This window comes from Camelus ferus, chromosome 5 (genome assembly GCF_009834535.1).
Source record: "Camelus ferus isolate YT-003-E chromosome 5, BCGSAC_Cfer_1.0, whole genome shotgun sequence".
Classification (NCBI taxonomy): domain Eukaryota; kingdom Metazoa; phylum Chordata; class Mammalia; order Artiodactyla; family Camelidae; genus Camelus; species Camelus ferus.
This window is the reverse complement of record NC_045700.1, coordinates 67,243,741-67,259,163: the sequence shown is the minus strand read 5'-3', so window position 1 is coordinate 67,259,163 and position 15,423 is coordinate 67,243,741. Positions and strand designations below refer to the sequence as shown.

At 43.5% G+C, this 15,423-nt stretch overlaps 1 protein-coding gene and 1 long non-coding RNA gene across 2 annotated transcripts in view; one reads left to right on the top strand and one right to left on the bottom strand.

Moving 5' to 3' along the window:
* Positions 1 to 15,423, top strand: part of PARD3B (par-3 family cell polarity regulator beta) — a 923,861-nt gene that overhangs the window by 901,303 nt on the left and 7,135 nt on the right.
* Positions 1,367 to 13,759, bottom strand: LOC116663735. Its single transcript, XR_004320033.1, has 5 exons — positions 13,602 to 13,759; positions 11,886 to 11,888; positions 7,657 to 7,667; positions 1,647 to 1,650; positions 1,367 to 1,376 (listed from the first exon to the last, which is right to left on the bottom strand). It is a non-coding gene; the product is annotated as an uncharacterized LOC116663735 (long non-coding RNA).

Sequence of the window (15,423 nt, the reverse complement as noted above, 5' to 3'; positions counted from 1 at the left end):
AACATCATGTAAAATCAGTATTCCATAGGACGAAAGATAATAATCTCACAGCAGTCAGGCTCTCCAGACCTCTTTTCCCAGTGCAGCTCCAGAGCCAGTCCCACCTCCAGTGGTTTATATGAACAGAGACAGAGATGAGCAACTGATAAATGCTGTCAGGCATGGGGACAATGGGATAGTCATCTTATCTTGCTTTTTCTTTACACTCTTGGGTCTCAACAGGCAGGAGTTTTCCTGGCGTGGTTTAGATTTATACAGCTAGTTGCTAAGTACCTGCATACGCTTATTGTCACCTATTAGACAACTGGTAGAGGACAGGAGTTGGGACTATTCACTTCCTCAGAAATAGAGGTAACACAGCCGCCATGCGTAGTTACGGAAATCAGTTCTAGGCACAGGCATCTAAGCCGAAAGGAAGTCTGTCAAGGGCCAGAACCCAACAGGCCCTCTCCCATACTCCACGCCTCTTCTCCTCCCCAGCCAGCACCCTTTTTTAATCACAGTTCAATGAGAGAAGTACTCTAGGCCTCTGCTTTTCACCTTCTCCACGCTGGAGATGTTGGGAACTGTGCCAGGCAGAGGCAACACGATCTACAATAAGCTTTTCTCTCCCTTGTTTGTTTGTTAGTTACTGAAGTGAATGGCCACCTGCCCTTTCCAAGTACGTTATCCTGTAGTAGTACTTGTGGTCATCCCGTTAGGTGCCCTCCTCCACACACAGCAGGTAAGCATTAGCAGTCTCCCTCTATATTATTCAGGCATTTTTCTATATCCAATACAGAACAAAAATCTACTGGCAAAAGTAACTGGAAAAAAGTCCAAGGGTAGGCTTCTCTTCAGGTGCAGCTGCCCAGGAACTCAGAGAATGCCATCAGGAGTTGGCTTCCTTCTCCCCATCTCTTAACCTCTGTGTCCCTCTGTGTTGGCTCTGTTCTTAGGCACACTCTTCCACCCTGGGGTAGAGACAGTTGCCCACAGCACCAGCTTATTTCCTGTATTCTTAGTCACTCCAGCAAAAGAGGGATTCTCATTCCATCATATCTAACAAAAAGTCCTAGAACTGTCTCGGGCTGCTGGGGTTGAGTTATGTACTTACCCATAAACAATCACTGTGTCCAGGGGGTGTAGTGTTCTAATGGCCCAGTCTGGGTCACATGCCACCTCTGGAGTCCTGGGTAGACTCACCCCACCTGAACCATGGGGACTGAGTGGGGACATGGAGTGATTCCCCAAAACTCAAAATACCATAACCAAGGAAAGACGGGATAGATGCTAGGCAGGAAAAATGGCAGCCTTCCATGGTCCCAACTCTGAAGAAAAGGGGAGAAGGAAAGAGAATCAAGGATGAAAGAGAAAAGTTGAAGTGCTTTTGCACACTCACAAATAGAAGAAGGAATGCTAAACTCCTAAAAAATTACCAGACCCGAACACCAAACTGTCTTCTACTTCTAGGTCTGATTGTCAACTGCTGCACAGACTTCAAGAATACGTCCCCAAATAAATCCAGTGTGTCATCCATGCAGATAATCCGATATAAAAGAAGAGACAAGGGAGATAGGGACATTATGAGTCTTTGATGGTCTTTTGACTGCTTCCCAAATTCCTTTGAGTTTGGATGCGTGCACATGTAACCTACAGCTGCCCACGCAACTGTTTTTGTCTCTAAGAACATAAGCGATCCCACATCCAAGTCTTCCAGCAAGTCTCCAAGAGGTGGCCTCAATGTGGATACACTAAGTGGCAACTTGACATCAAGAATATAACCAGGACTGCACAAAAAAGAACAACTGTTTCGAGAGAGTGTACATCTTAGTGCATTTTGTATAAATTTTTTATGAACATAGTCCATAAATTTTAGGAAAGTGGTGATAACTTGCCTCATTTCCATCTGGAGGAAGCAGATTTTTAGAGAAGAAAAAGGCCTCTGGACATATCTGAATATTTGGAAGACTGAGAAAAGCATGTAAGACATTACGGAATCAGGAATAAACAATAAAAAAGTTGGAGCAAAGAGAAAAACAGTAACAATTTAAAAATCCAACGTTTGTCAATCACTTACCACACCCAGGCACTGTGCTAAGTGCTCTACATTCTAACTTAACCCTCCTAACTATTCAGTGAGGCAGGTAACCATTACTATTCCAATGTTACAGATGAGAAAATTGAGGCTTAATATAGGATAAAGGATAAGAATGTTCCCAATGTCATATTCCATTAGTGGAAACCTGGCACCACTTTTGCTAACTCCCCAGCTGCTTCATCCCGTGATGCTCATAGCAGGGTCTGTACTGATGGTCAGGATGGCTTAGCTCAGAGTTGGCTGAGACCTGAACACAGACATCCCCAGAGGTAGAAGAAGGGATCGGGAGAGGCTCCAGCAGGAGGAGGTAAGACCATCAGAGGCAAACAAGTCCATCCTGTTTGGACAAAAATCCAAGATCCCAGCATGCAGAGAGGAGCACAGCCTGAGAGGGAGTCTTGTAAACAAAAGACCAAAGGCAAAGGCTCCGTTAGCATCAGGAATGTCTAGCCACAAATGAAGGTACACAGCCTTGGATGTTAAGGTTTCAGAGGTAGGACCTCATTCCTCGTAGGATTTTAACAGAGAGGGCAGAACCTCGGATAGTATTAATACTATCAGTATCTCGTAACTAAGTAGGGCTTTGTCAGTTACACAGGATTTTCCATACATCTCTAATTTGATCTCGCAACAACCCTACGAGCTCGGCATTATAATCCCCACTTTTAAGTGAAGAAAATGAACATGGAAATTTCTCACTCAAAGCCAGTGGCAGAGCTGGAACTAGAACCCAGGAGTTTCGGCTCCAAGCTCAAGTGGTTGTTTAGCTCAAGTGGTTGTTTACCATCGAGCAGCTGAGCCCACCATCACAACAGAAACTCACTTACCAGAGCCAGTGTCTGAGCTGGGAGCTTGGTCACTAGGCAACAAGCAAGATGCCAGTTGCTGGGGAAGAAAGGTATGAGGCTGAAACTCAAATAAGCATTTTTTTCCCTCAGTCGGCAAGTATAGGTCCCACTCAACTGAAAGAAAAGAGGACCCTTTTTCCCACACCAGGAATCTCCAAATAACATTCATTTAAGAAATACTGAATTGAGTTTCAACCATATGCCAGGCATTGGGAAGTCAAGGGTGAACTCAGCAATACCCCTTATCATTACAGAGTTCACACTTTATTGGGGGACAAATAAGAAAACAGGTAATTACACAGAGTGGTTAGTAACTCCATAGAGCCAGAACTTTTTCTATGCAAGCATCAAGTCTGCATTCAACATTTTCCGTGATCTTACGTAAATTTAAACTAATCATGACTTAATTTTCTATCATTACTGATACTGCTCAATAAGTTCCCAAGAAGGGCATCTGATTCAGAAATAGGGGGTCAGGAAGAAATGGTCTCTGGAACAGCTAAGTTTTGACACTTTAAAACAAGAACACTTTCTTGGCCTCTGAGCTTCTCTACCCAGTAGCCTGCAGTTTGTCACTGCCTTATTTAAAGGGTCACCATCTCTCACTGCCCCCTTCTCCCTGCTTGCCCACATCCAACTCTTCCTTCAAGATCCCCTTAACGACCCCCTCATCAGAACCCTCAGCTAGAGCAGTGTCCCATGGTCCTTACTCAGCCTTGAACGTGTGTGTCCTGTCTTGTCTTTCATCTCGTTCTTTCTCTCCCTGGATAGCTGGTGAGATCCTCGGGGACAGACTCTGGGGCTCGTACCTTTTCACAGGTGCTGGAGATCTGGGGGCTCGTTTAGCACTGTCACCAACCAAGGAGTACGATGGCCCCTGGGCTAGATGAACATCAGGAGTTTTGTCCGTCCAGACTGAGAACTACAGGGGAAAGATAAAAGGATTATTTTTCAAGGAGACATTTGGCTTCTAACAGCAATTCTGATTGCCTATCCCTGACAAATGAAACATCCCCCTGAAGCCACTTCTTTCTACCAGAAATAGCACCCAGAGAAGAACAAGTAGATTTAAATTTAAATATTTTGTCCTGTCTCGATTTTCCATGCTGTTATTTTTTCAAATGGTCATGATGAGGGTAATTAACAACTTAATTCATTTGTTCTTGTTGTTGATACTTCTTTTAACCTCAATTGAGTGTGTTCCATACTTACAAATGCCTATAAAACTGCTAAAACTCCAATGGGCATTTTTCAGCTTCTGGTTTTACCAAACCGTGTTTCAGTAAACCTCACTTAAATTAATCGACTAAGTAGAGAATTCCCCAATGGGATGTTAGGGACGGGTAAGTATGTTGTAAATAAAACAACTAAAGGGCTAGTTCACACCTCATCAAATGGCTTAACCACCTGATAACAGTTAACTACATACATTGCTCATAAAATGCACGAGGCAAGGAGGTAAATCAGAGTCCCGTTTTTCTGAAGTGGGACACACCTACCCTTTTGCCAAGGCCTGGGATGAAACCTGCACAGTATCACCTCATTGGCCAGGAAAATATCCACACAGTGCCTCTCAATGAGGAGTGCAAATTCTAGTCCAGAAATCCCATTAGGCGAAGCAAGTTTCCCTTCATAATCGCAACCTTTGAGATAGAAGAGTAATATCAGATCTTGGATTCTTTTTACCCCAACTTCCCTCCAATAACGCTTTCACCCATATCACTGCATTTACTCTTGTGAGAAGAAAAGCACATATTACTTTACAGATGGAGAAACCAAGGCACAGATAAGTGAAGGCGGCCAGCCAGGGTCACCCTTGCAGAGGTCAGGCTGAAATGCAGCAGCGTGACCTGAGGTCAGTTTGGACTACAGCCTGTGTGGTTTCCTGGAAGGGCCATGAAACTGGAATCCCCGATGACTCATTGGGGGCCACCTATTCATTTTACAGAATTAAAGATAAGGTCTGGGAAAGTAACACGACTTGTCTGAACCCCTGGCGAGTGACCCAGTCTTTGTAGTTCCTGACTGGGTCCCTCCTCCATACCACAGTTCTCTCAGGCACAGAGGTACTGATGGAGAATTTGTTTTAAAGAGTGAAAGGTAGACCAGGTACGGTGGTAGAAATCTTGGTCTACTTCCCAGGGCACTGTCACTCTTCCAAGTGGGGAATTTGGATCACACACACCTGTCAGTGGAGGATGCAGATTGAAGGCCATGATGCAGAAATCCTGAGGGTGAGAGCTGTTCCCATGGGGCAGGGGCCTAAATAACTCTAGGGGCAGGGGGGCTGTCAAGGAGAGAGGCAGGAAGGAGCACAGCCTAAGGAGAGCGAAGCCCCTGCCTCCAGGGTACGGCGCTGCCCACTGACTGCAGCCTTGAAGGAAGGCAAGATCCCACTTTAAAGAAAAACAGGAAAGCTGAGTTTTTATGTGAAAGCCCTTAATGTACAAATGCCAGCAACTAGTTGAAAAAATTCTGTAAATACCACAAGTCTGTATACATATATGAAGATAATTATTCATTCGTTCGTTCGTTCATTCATCCCGTGGACCTACAAGCTGCTACCTCTGTCGGAGGACTTCCCACAGTGACACATACTAATGTGGAGTGGTTCCCATAGGCCCCCAGCACTCAGTCTCGAAGTTTGCATTTGTTTGCGGGTTTGTTTACTTACTCCTTCAAGGTCTTTGGTCAATTACCTTAAACTCCATATAGAAGATCCAGCTTTATTTCTTTTAAAGATGATTGTAACTTCAAATTCAACACGTATTGAGGACCTCAGTGTGACTGGTCTTTTTGTTCTTTTTTTTTTTTCTAATTGCAGTATACTCAGTTTACAATGTTGTATTGATTTCTGGTGTTCTTTCTTGTTTAGTTTCCATCACAGCCCTGCAAGGGGAGGAAAGGCAGTCACAATATCCCCGTTTCACACATGAGGTCATACGCTTTACATATGAGGTCACTGAGGCTCAGAGGAAGTTCAGTCACTTGGATCGTATCCCTGCAAGGTGCCTTGTTTAGATCAAGCCCCTGAGCCTCCACTCTCCCCACTGCGTAGATGCATCCTGCAATCCCTCAGCACCGAAAACCCTGAGAGCAGCCCGCCCCCTAACAGACAAACGAGAACTAGTTCCAGAACAGGGTGGCAGGTTTGGAAGCTCGAAGTCCACAGAAGCACAGAGAGGGCCTAGAATCCCATCTCTCCTGACATTTAAAAACGAGCTGGCATGGAGCAAATGGTAAATAACATTTTATTTGGTAATGGTTCTTTAGTTTTAAATCACCTCAGCCTTTACTTTTAATTAATTTCCTTAAATTAGATGACTCATACTTGTAAATATTTGCTTTTCTACGATCAGTTTTGTTTAAATTATTAAAGCTTCAGCTTCGTGACTGATTTTAAGAATGGAGGTTGCCACTGTGCTGGTAACAGCACGCATGTGGTAAAATGGGGTGGTTTCATACTGACACATGTGCCAGCCCCAAATACGGCCAAGAGCAAGGCAGCAGAGAAGGTGAATTTATGGTTTTCTTCAGATTGTTCGAGGAATAAATCAGTAACTCAGGGAGTTAGAGAACAAATGTAAGATGAAATAATATGTGAAGGAGCTCACTCACAACAAAAGCTTGTCTTGCTCTCTTTTTTTAAAAGCACCCATCAATGGCTCTGAATCCACATATTATTTTGCTAAAGGGAGTAGAGGTGGAGGTCTGAGAGGGGGGTTGTGAAAAGGCTGAGGACAGTAACTGTACAAGAACATTGGAGACCCAAAAAAAAGTGTTGATGATAGTGGAGTAATTTCACAGCCCCAGTCAGTATGGGCTATTACAAGCCTTGATTTGCTGGCTGCTCCATGTCCCCAGCATCAAAGGCAAGGATGGAACCCGAAAAAACTGGGCTGACAGTCAGGCTGTGTTACAGCAGAAAGAGAAATGACAAAGGATGCTCTAATTTCAGTGAAAGGGGGATGTGAAAGTAAAAGGTCTGTAATGACATTAATAACCAGTCTTTACCAGCCGCGAAACGATCAGCCAGAGGATGAACAGACCAGGGCAGGACGGGGTGGGGGGCTCAGAGCTAGTCATCGGCACCTAACACTCTCTTAATAACTTTTGTTATTTTTCAAAAACCATTTTGACAATACAGTTCAGTAACCTTTGTGCTGTAAATCCATTTCATCTGCAAAGATGAAAGCTGAGTAGAACAGGGTATTACACAGATTCTGTCACGCTGCTGCTGTCTCCCAAGTGCTCTGCCAAATAAGGAGCTGGATTCTGGGTGAGAGGACTGAGTGGAGCCAACAGCTGAGCCTCGCATGCACCCAGCAGGCCCAGCCTGGGCTTCGGAACCTGCTTAGCACAGACAGGAGGTGAAGGCCCAGGACTGCCCTCCACGCTTCGGTGGAAAGAATCACGAGGTGCCTCAATCTCACATCAGGATGGATCCAGAGAGGCCAAAAGTGCTTCCATCTATTCTCTGGTGGGAACTGGAGAAGGAACCGGCTCACTGCCTTGGGGCTGGCTGGGCAGCAGGGAGACTGTGAGAATATAAATCTCCAAAATACACCTGAGCAGGACTGTAGCTGCATCAGTTAACAAACACCAAACTCACCGCAAGTGGAGCTCTGGGGCCAGGCTGTACCTCCTTCGACGTGTCTGCTCCAGTGGAGGCTGGGACCGAGAAGCTCATGTCACCAATGAGACAAGGATGAGCAAAGTCCTTTTCACAGGAAACCAGCCTGGAGATGAAATCAAGTCAGTATTTGGAGGTGCTGAGGTCAAATCCTTCCTACCCAAAAGTGAACCCGCATGCCTCAGTTACACTTCAGGCCCTGGTCCACTTGTCCTTTAACTGCCTTACAGATTAGACATTAGAACTAACATGCTCATTTCTTAAGGCAGAAATTTATGTTTCTGCCAGAGGTTTATGAAATATGATCTATAAACCTCATTTAGTCTTATAAATTGGGGAGAAAAGATCACCTGATTTTTTTTTCAAAAAAGATTTTTGGCAGATCTCATATTCAGGCACAAGCAAAAAAAAAAAAAAAAAAAAAAACTCTACCAGTTAAATGGTCAGGATTTAAATTTAAGATGATCACATCCCCAAAGATGTAAATGCTGACACAGTCCCCAAAAGAACAGTGAACTCGCCCGTCTTTACAAACTGTGCCATGTTTTCATTCAAGGGGAAGTGCAACGTGCTCGAATTGTTTCAAAGTTTGGTGGCAACTGGCTTGAAGGTGACAAAATTCAATGTCCTTCAGATGCACATGCCCCTGTTTCTATGCTGTTGACTGCCCACAGCTTTACCTGCCTGCTGCTAGCCCTAAAATACTGTTTTTAGTCCAGTTGAAAAGGAACTTGAGCCTAGAGTAAGGCCAGAGAATGAGGACAGACAGCCAAGAATACTGAAGACAGTGTTTTCTAGAACCCTGGGGTGACTGGAGTGGGGACGCCAGAGAGGAGTCTGGATTTCTGGCATAGCCAACTGTACAGGTTATGTCATTCTCCCAAAGGACCACTGGAGGAGCAGCAGACTTGGGGAGAGGACATTACTTAATTTTGTACCTGTAGGTTTGAGGTGCCTGTGCAACCATCCCACAGCTAATTCACCTCAGTCCCCTGCCCCAGATCCCCCAGAACAAGTCACTCTCCTTAATCTGTCCCAGACTGAACTGCTCCTCACTCATCCACTGTTCAGGAGCCAGCGTCAGAAGAATGCCTCTGATTCCTTTCCCCCGCAGCCACTAGGCACCTTGTGAGCAGGTGAGAAGCAAGAGGGGTCAGAGGGTGTACGGTCTAGCTCAGTGGTCAAGCATGTGGCCTCTGGGTCAGTCCGCCTGGGCTTGAATCTACTGCTACTTCCTGTGTGACCTTGGTCAAATTACTTAATCTCTCTGTTCTTCAGTTTCTTACCTGCAAATGAAGGATAACACTAGTACCTACCTTGTGGTGCTGTAATGAGAAATAAACATGTTGAAATGGAGAAAATGCTTTGGGTGGCACCTGGCCTGCTGTGAGCTCTCAGGAAGGAGCCATCGTGCTTGGCAGGCTTTGAACCTCTGCCATTCTAAATCGAGCTTTCAAAGTTTGTTCCAGACTTCATCAAGGAGAGTAGTAGAACTCTTCCCAGCACTTCTATTTCTGCTTCTGAGTCTGAGAGTCAGAGAACTGCAGTGGCAGGAGTCTCTCAGTGAAATCGTGGCATGGAGGCTCCTCCCGATATACACACATGAAGGTGGAAGTATTTAAGACTCCTTCATGGAGGTCCTTGCCCCTAGTGAAGAGGAAGTCTGATGATCTAAGACTGTAGGTAGTTTACATCAAAATCTTCCTATTGCCCAGGCTTCAGAGATTAACAGCAGAGGCACTGTGGCGGGTAAAGACGTGGCAGCAATATGAATAACTGAGTATCTTTGGCTATTTCAAAAACTGTATGTATTACTGTGAATATAACATAAATTGATCAGGGAAAAGCAGCTCTCATGAAGAGCATGTTTTCCCTAGAATGTCCTGTATCCAAGCAGTAACCTTGGACAAGAAACTGCATAGCGTTTCTCCTAAGGGGCAAGTGAAGTTGTTTAGAATTCAGGACCCTACCCTCTCGAACCTGTAGGCCCTCCAAGTCTGACCTTGAAACTGAACTGCTGTCTCTTGCATGACAACTGGACGAAGTCCTCAGTGTTTAGACGTTGAAACTGCAGGACCACTGTTACAACAGATAGAGAGGGAGAGGTGGTTTTAGTGGTCTAACAAATTATGATGATTTGTTTCTTTTGGTTGCCATTCTCTTTAAATAAACCTCTTCCATGGTTAAGAGGACCCTGGGGTAATTATATGCAGGTATCGCTCAAATGGATTTCATGACTTTTCTGCAGCCACTCACAACAGTTGTGGCTTTCCACAAGATTCCTTCTCCACGTATGCCCTCGTGCTGCCCTTTCTAATTGTGCTCAGCACCCATTTTAGAAACCTCATCCCCCCTCACAAAGGAAATTATTTTCGCAGGACCATTTTTAGAGACGATCTCCCGGCATCTGATAGGATGAAACGTTCTTAAGGGCCGTTTTCCAGATAACATCTGCTAAAGGGTTATATAGGATCCCATCCTCAGTGCGCATGCAGTTTGTAAATAACTAAATTCTTGGGTTTGTGGTCACTGTTGGAAAACATGTAAGAAGGAATTAAATGTGGGTGATCAAAATGATGCCTGTCTTAAACTGTTTTAGAAATGCCTTCCGAGCACTCTGTCATTATCATTCCTCTTTCATTTTCTTTGCAAACATCTCCTTGGTGTTAACTAGGGCCAAAAGCATCCGCTGAAAAATCTGCTCCCACTCCAGTTCTTCGCGGAGAGCAAGAGCCCTCTCCTCATAACGCAATGGGAAATGTGAGTGATGCAAGCAGAATTTTTGCCCGAAATTGTTTCTATCACATAGGCCATCAGATGATCATTGTATTTTATGATTCTGTAAAATCTGCAGATATCAAAGCTATGTCATATACACTGCAGAGGGCTCTGCTAATCCTGGCCAACCACATTCATGCTTGGACGAAGGGTGAAGGCCTGGTGATTGGAAACCTGACGCTGAAGGAATTCCAAACACAGGCTAAAAGCATCTCTGTCCACATAACATGGGCAGCTCACGCGCCTGTGAGCATATTCGTTTGTGCTGATCTTTTTGCCTTATTTGTAGAAGAAGCAGGGAAGCAAGCTCCAACATCGGCTCCGCCGGTAAATAATCTCCGCGTGGCGTGCGTGAGAGGAGCACGGCTGTGCCAGATGTCGACTTTCTGCCAAGGGGTACAAAATACCTCTCTCAGCACCAGCAGTTTTACATCATTTACTTCCTCCCATCTGAACCCAAATCTGGTCACAGTCAACTGTTACCAAAAAAGGGAACCCATAAAGGCTACCTTGGAAGTTAAAAAATTGTGTTTTGGCTGCTAATAGCACGTGTAGTATTTTATAGTAATTAAGAGGGGTAAGATGCTGCCCTTTGGAGGCTTTTCCTTAAGTTAAGAAATCCATTGCTCATGCCTAAGGTGATGTGCTCATCTTTGCTCGTCAATTCTTCACGGCTCTCACGCTTGTTACTACAGAGCGCGTTTTATGACTGCTGAGCTCGCCCCCTCTCAGAACCAGTGCTCTTCTGGTCACTGGTATGTCTCAGCCGTAGCTGTTTCCCCTGTTATTCTTCAGCTCCACCTGTCCTCCCTCCTCCTAAAGGAGCTGAGCTCACTGGGTGAGAGACAGAGGTGCTTCTGAAACTCACCTTGAGATACATTGGTGAGTCACGATCACTGCTCTCTTGTAAGGGTTTGTCACTGATATCTGAAGAACTGAAGGTTGCAAATACTTTTCTCTTAATAAATTATAGCAGATTCAAAATTTCTCCCTTAATAATGTGGCCCCCACTCCCATCAGTCCCCTTGTTCTCTCTTGGATAGGAGGGAAGGGCACTGAGTTATAGCGGACGGTAGAGAAGTTGGCAGAATCCTAGCTTCTGCCTCTCCTGGGCATGCGTGGCTTGTGTGAAAGCCACCCATCATGTATGTTCCGGTGGAGAGAAGGCTGGCAGGGGCTGTGACAGAGGGGGACTGAACTGCACCTTTACCTCTGGCTCATGTTCATCAGTCCTCAAGCCCAGGTACTAGAAACTGGTGATCACACCAGGTTTTCACCTTTGACATTGTCTCCCTAAGGCTCCGAGACCTGGTGTACTGTATTTTTAAATGCATACATTAAGATATTCCTAGATTATTGTGTTTCTGACAGAAACAAAATTCTTTGCTGGACCATAATAAAACCAGTCCTTAACTGATTCTTGAATAAACACACTTAACCTGCACCAGTTAATCAGTCACGTAAGTCAAGGCAATTAAATTTGAGTCCAAGATTCATTAAGCACCTACTATGATTCAAGTACTATGCAAGACAGCAGAGATAAGACAATCTACTTTTGTTCTTGGCAAAGAAGACAAGTACAATAACCCAGTCCCTGAGAAAGTTTACAACCATTCTATGTTGGACCCATTCCAACCTTTCATTTCAGCCCAACGTCCTTCCCTCCCTCCTTCTTTAAAAATTAGCATCCAGTCATATGTCAACCAATGTCAATCTCTGCCTCTCAATGAGAGTCCACTTTCTCTTTTTATTCCTCTACACACCTAACTATTTCCAGCCCCTACACATACCTGACCTGCTATGGTAACCATGTGTATTTGTGGGGTTTCTCTTTAAACTTTCTTGAACAAAATCAGCATACATTTATGGAGCACCTATGATGTGCAAAGCCTTGTGCTAAGCTCTGAGGGAGATTACCAGATACATGAAACTCAGTTCCTTCCTTCGAGATGCTCTTGTGCAAGTATATAACCAGCCCAAGGCAAGGAGACAGATGAGGTGAGAATGACCTACTGTGGTGAGTGCAGAAGAAAGAGATTTTCTTTGCAGTTGTTGGGAGGGAGGAGATGCGGGGTAGATGAGAGGATTCAAAAGTGCCCCTGCCTCTTCATATACTCCAGGGGCTCATGCCCCTTTGTCTATTCCAGTAAGTAAAGCCACCTCACGCGTAGTTAAAAGGCTCTGCCAGTTACTCAGTCCTTCCAATACAGAGCCCTTTCCCCAAAAGGATTGATTATCTTAGCAAATGTAAAAGCATCCCTTCCCTACTTCCATAAAATAGCCTGTTGGTACCCAGGAGCTGGCTCTCTGACCCATTTAGCCTCTGGTTTTCAGCTCTTTTTGTCTGATTAAAAATAGTGATATACTGAGATGGCAAAAAGAGGAAAACTTCATGTAAAGAAAGGAATCCTTATTGCTTCCTCACATGTCAATACCACAGAACTTTGTCCTGTTTACCCTGAATGGTTAACCATCATTATTACACTCATCTATGTGATTGGAGACTGTATGCCTGAGATAGTTCCTACAAATTTTCCAATCAAAATCTGAATCCCTTGGGTCTCCAAAATTGAGCCTAATCAAAAAAATAAAATAGAAAAAGAATAAGCAGTAAAAACAAACAAAAAAAATTGGGAAAGAAAAACAAAGCAATCTACAGATTTAATGCAATCCCTCTCAAATTACCCAGGACATTTTTCACAGAACTAGAACAAATAATCCTAAAATTTACATGGAATCACAAAGGACCCCAAATTGCCAAAGGAATACTGAAGAGAAAGAACAGAGCTGGAAGAATAACCCTTGCAGACTGCAGACACCACCACAGAGCCACAGTCATCCAAGCAGCACGGTAATGACACAGAAACAGACATGTGGGTCGGTGGAACAGAAAAGAGAGCCCAGAAATAAATGCACAGACTTACGGGCAATCAATCTCCAACAAAGGAGGCAAGAATATACAATGGAGAAAAGCCAGCCTTTTTGGCATTTGGTATTGGGAAAGCTGGACAGCCGCATGTAAGTCAGTGAAGTTGGAACACTCCCTCACACCATACACAAAATAAACTCAAAATGGCTTAAGAACTTAAACATAAGACAGGACACTATAGACCTCCTAGAAGAAAACATAGGCAAAATATTCTCTGATAGAAATCTTAGCAATGTTTTTCTAGGTCAGTCTCCCAAGGCAATATAAATAAAAGCAAAAATAAAGAAATGGGAGCTAATTAAACATAAGCTTTTGCACAGAAAACTACAAAACAAAATGAAAAGACAAGCTACAGAAGGGGAGAAAATATGTGCAAACTATGTGACGGACAAGGGCTTCATTTCTAGAATACACAAACAGCTTATACAACTCAATAACAAACAACCCAATGCAAAACTGGGCAGAAGACCTAAACAAACATTTCTCCAATGAAGACAGATGGCCAAGAGGCACGTGAAAATGTTCATTATCACTAATTATTAGAGAAATGCAAATCAAAACTACTAGGAGGTTATCACCTCACATTGGTCAGAAAGGCCATCATTAAAAAGTCCACAAATGATAAATGAGGGTGTGGAGAAAGGGGAACCCTCCTACACTGCTGGTGGGAATGTTATTTGGTGCAGTGATTATGGAAAACAGTATGGAGATTCCTTAAAAAACTAAAAATAGACTTACCCTATGATCCAGCAATCCCAGTTCTGGGCATATATCTAGAGGAAACTCTGTTTGGAAAAGATACATGCACCCCAATGCTCACGGCAGCCATATTTACAATAGCCAAGACATGGAAGCAACCTAAATGTCCATCAACAGATGACTGGATAAAGAAGATATGGTATATACAGACAATGGAACACTACTCACCCATAAAAAAACGAATGCAATAATGCCATTTGCAGCAACATGGATGGACCTGGAAATTGTCATACCAAATGAAGCCAGAAAGAGAAAGAAAAATGCCATATTATATCACATATATGTAGAATCTAAAAAAATTATACAAATGAACTTATTTACAAAACAGAAACAGACTCATAGACAAAGAAAACAATCTTACGGTTACCAAAGGGGACAGGTGTTGGTGGGGGGGATGAGTCGGGAGTTCAGGATTTGCAGATCCTAACTACTACATACAGAATAGATTAACAAGGTCCTACTGTATAGCACAGGGAACTATATTCAAATCTTGTAATAGCCTGTAATGAAAAAGAAAATGAAAAGGAATATATATGTATAATTGAATCAGTATGCTGTACACCAGAAAGTAACACAACATTGTAAACTGACTATACTTCAGTAAAAACAAAGTGGGGGAAAAATGAAATTTTAAAAATACCAATATTTTCATGATGGTTTCCTCAAAAAGTTATAATATAAATATAGGCTTGTTCTTCTTCCCTTAAGTAAATATAGTTCCTGAGTGAGTTTTGTTTTTTTGGTTTTTTTTTAAGAAAAATACTAACACATACAAATAAAACTCATGGGGCCCCATGAAAAATGAGGAGACTTGAAGTGAGGTAACTTTGCTATCTGGATCTCTGTTTTCATCAGGATCTTCAAAGAAAGCTGCCCCTGGATTTCCCAGGGTTTCAAAGCACGCAGCATCGGTCACTGTGATAAGCATTTCTTAGCCCCCAGAACGGGTTGGGTTTTATGCTGTCCTGCAAGTACTGAATTTCACCCAAATAAAGACACTATGAAAAGGGATATTCAAAATTAACAAAGCTAAAATATTCACCCCCTCTTCTTCCTGATCCTATCAAATTCTGTCATTCGTGAACTGGGCTTTTTTTTTTTTTTTCCCTGTTTAAAAATTGTTGTTTCAGTTTTATTTTTATTTATTTATTTTTAACGGAGGTCCTGGGGATTGAACCCAGGACCTCAGGCATGCTAAGCACTTGCTCTACCACTGAGCTCTATACCCCACCCCAAAAATTGTTCTTTTAAGTGTGTGTGTCTGCACACGCACACACACAATACTCGTAAGCACTTAGTTCTGGTAAGTCAGTGCTCAATTTCAAGCCAACAGTTATTATAAACAGCAGCAGCCTCCTCCCCCACCACAAGGAAAGGAAAATTCTCCCAGCTCTCT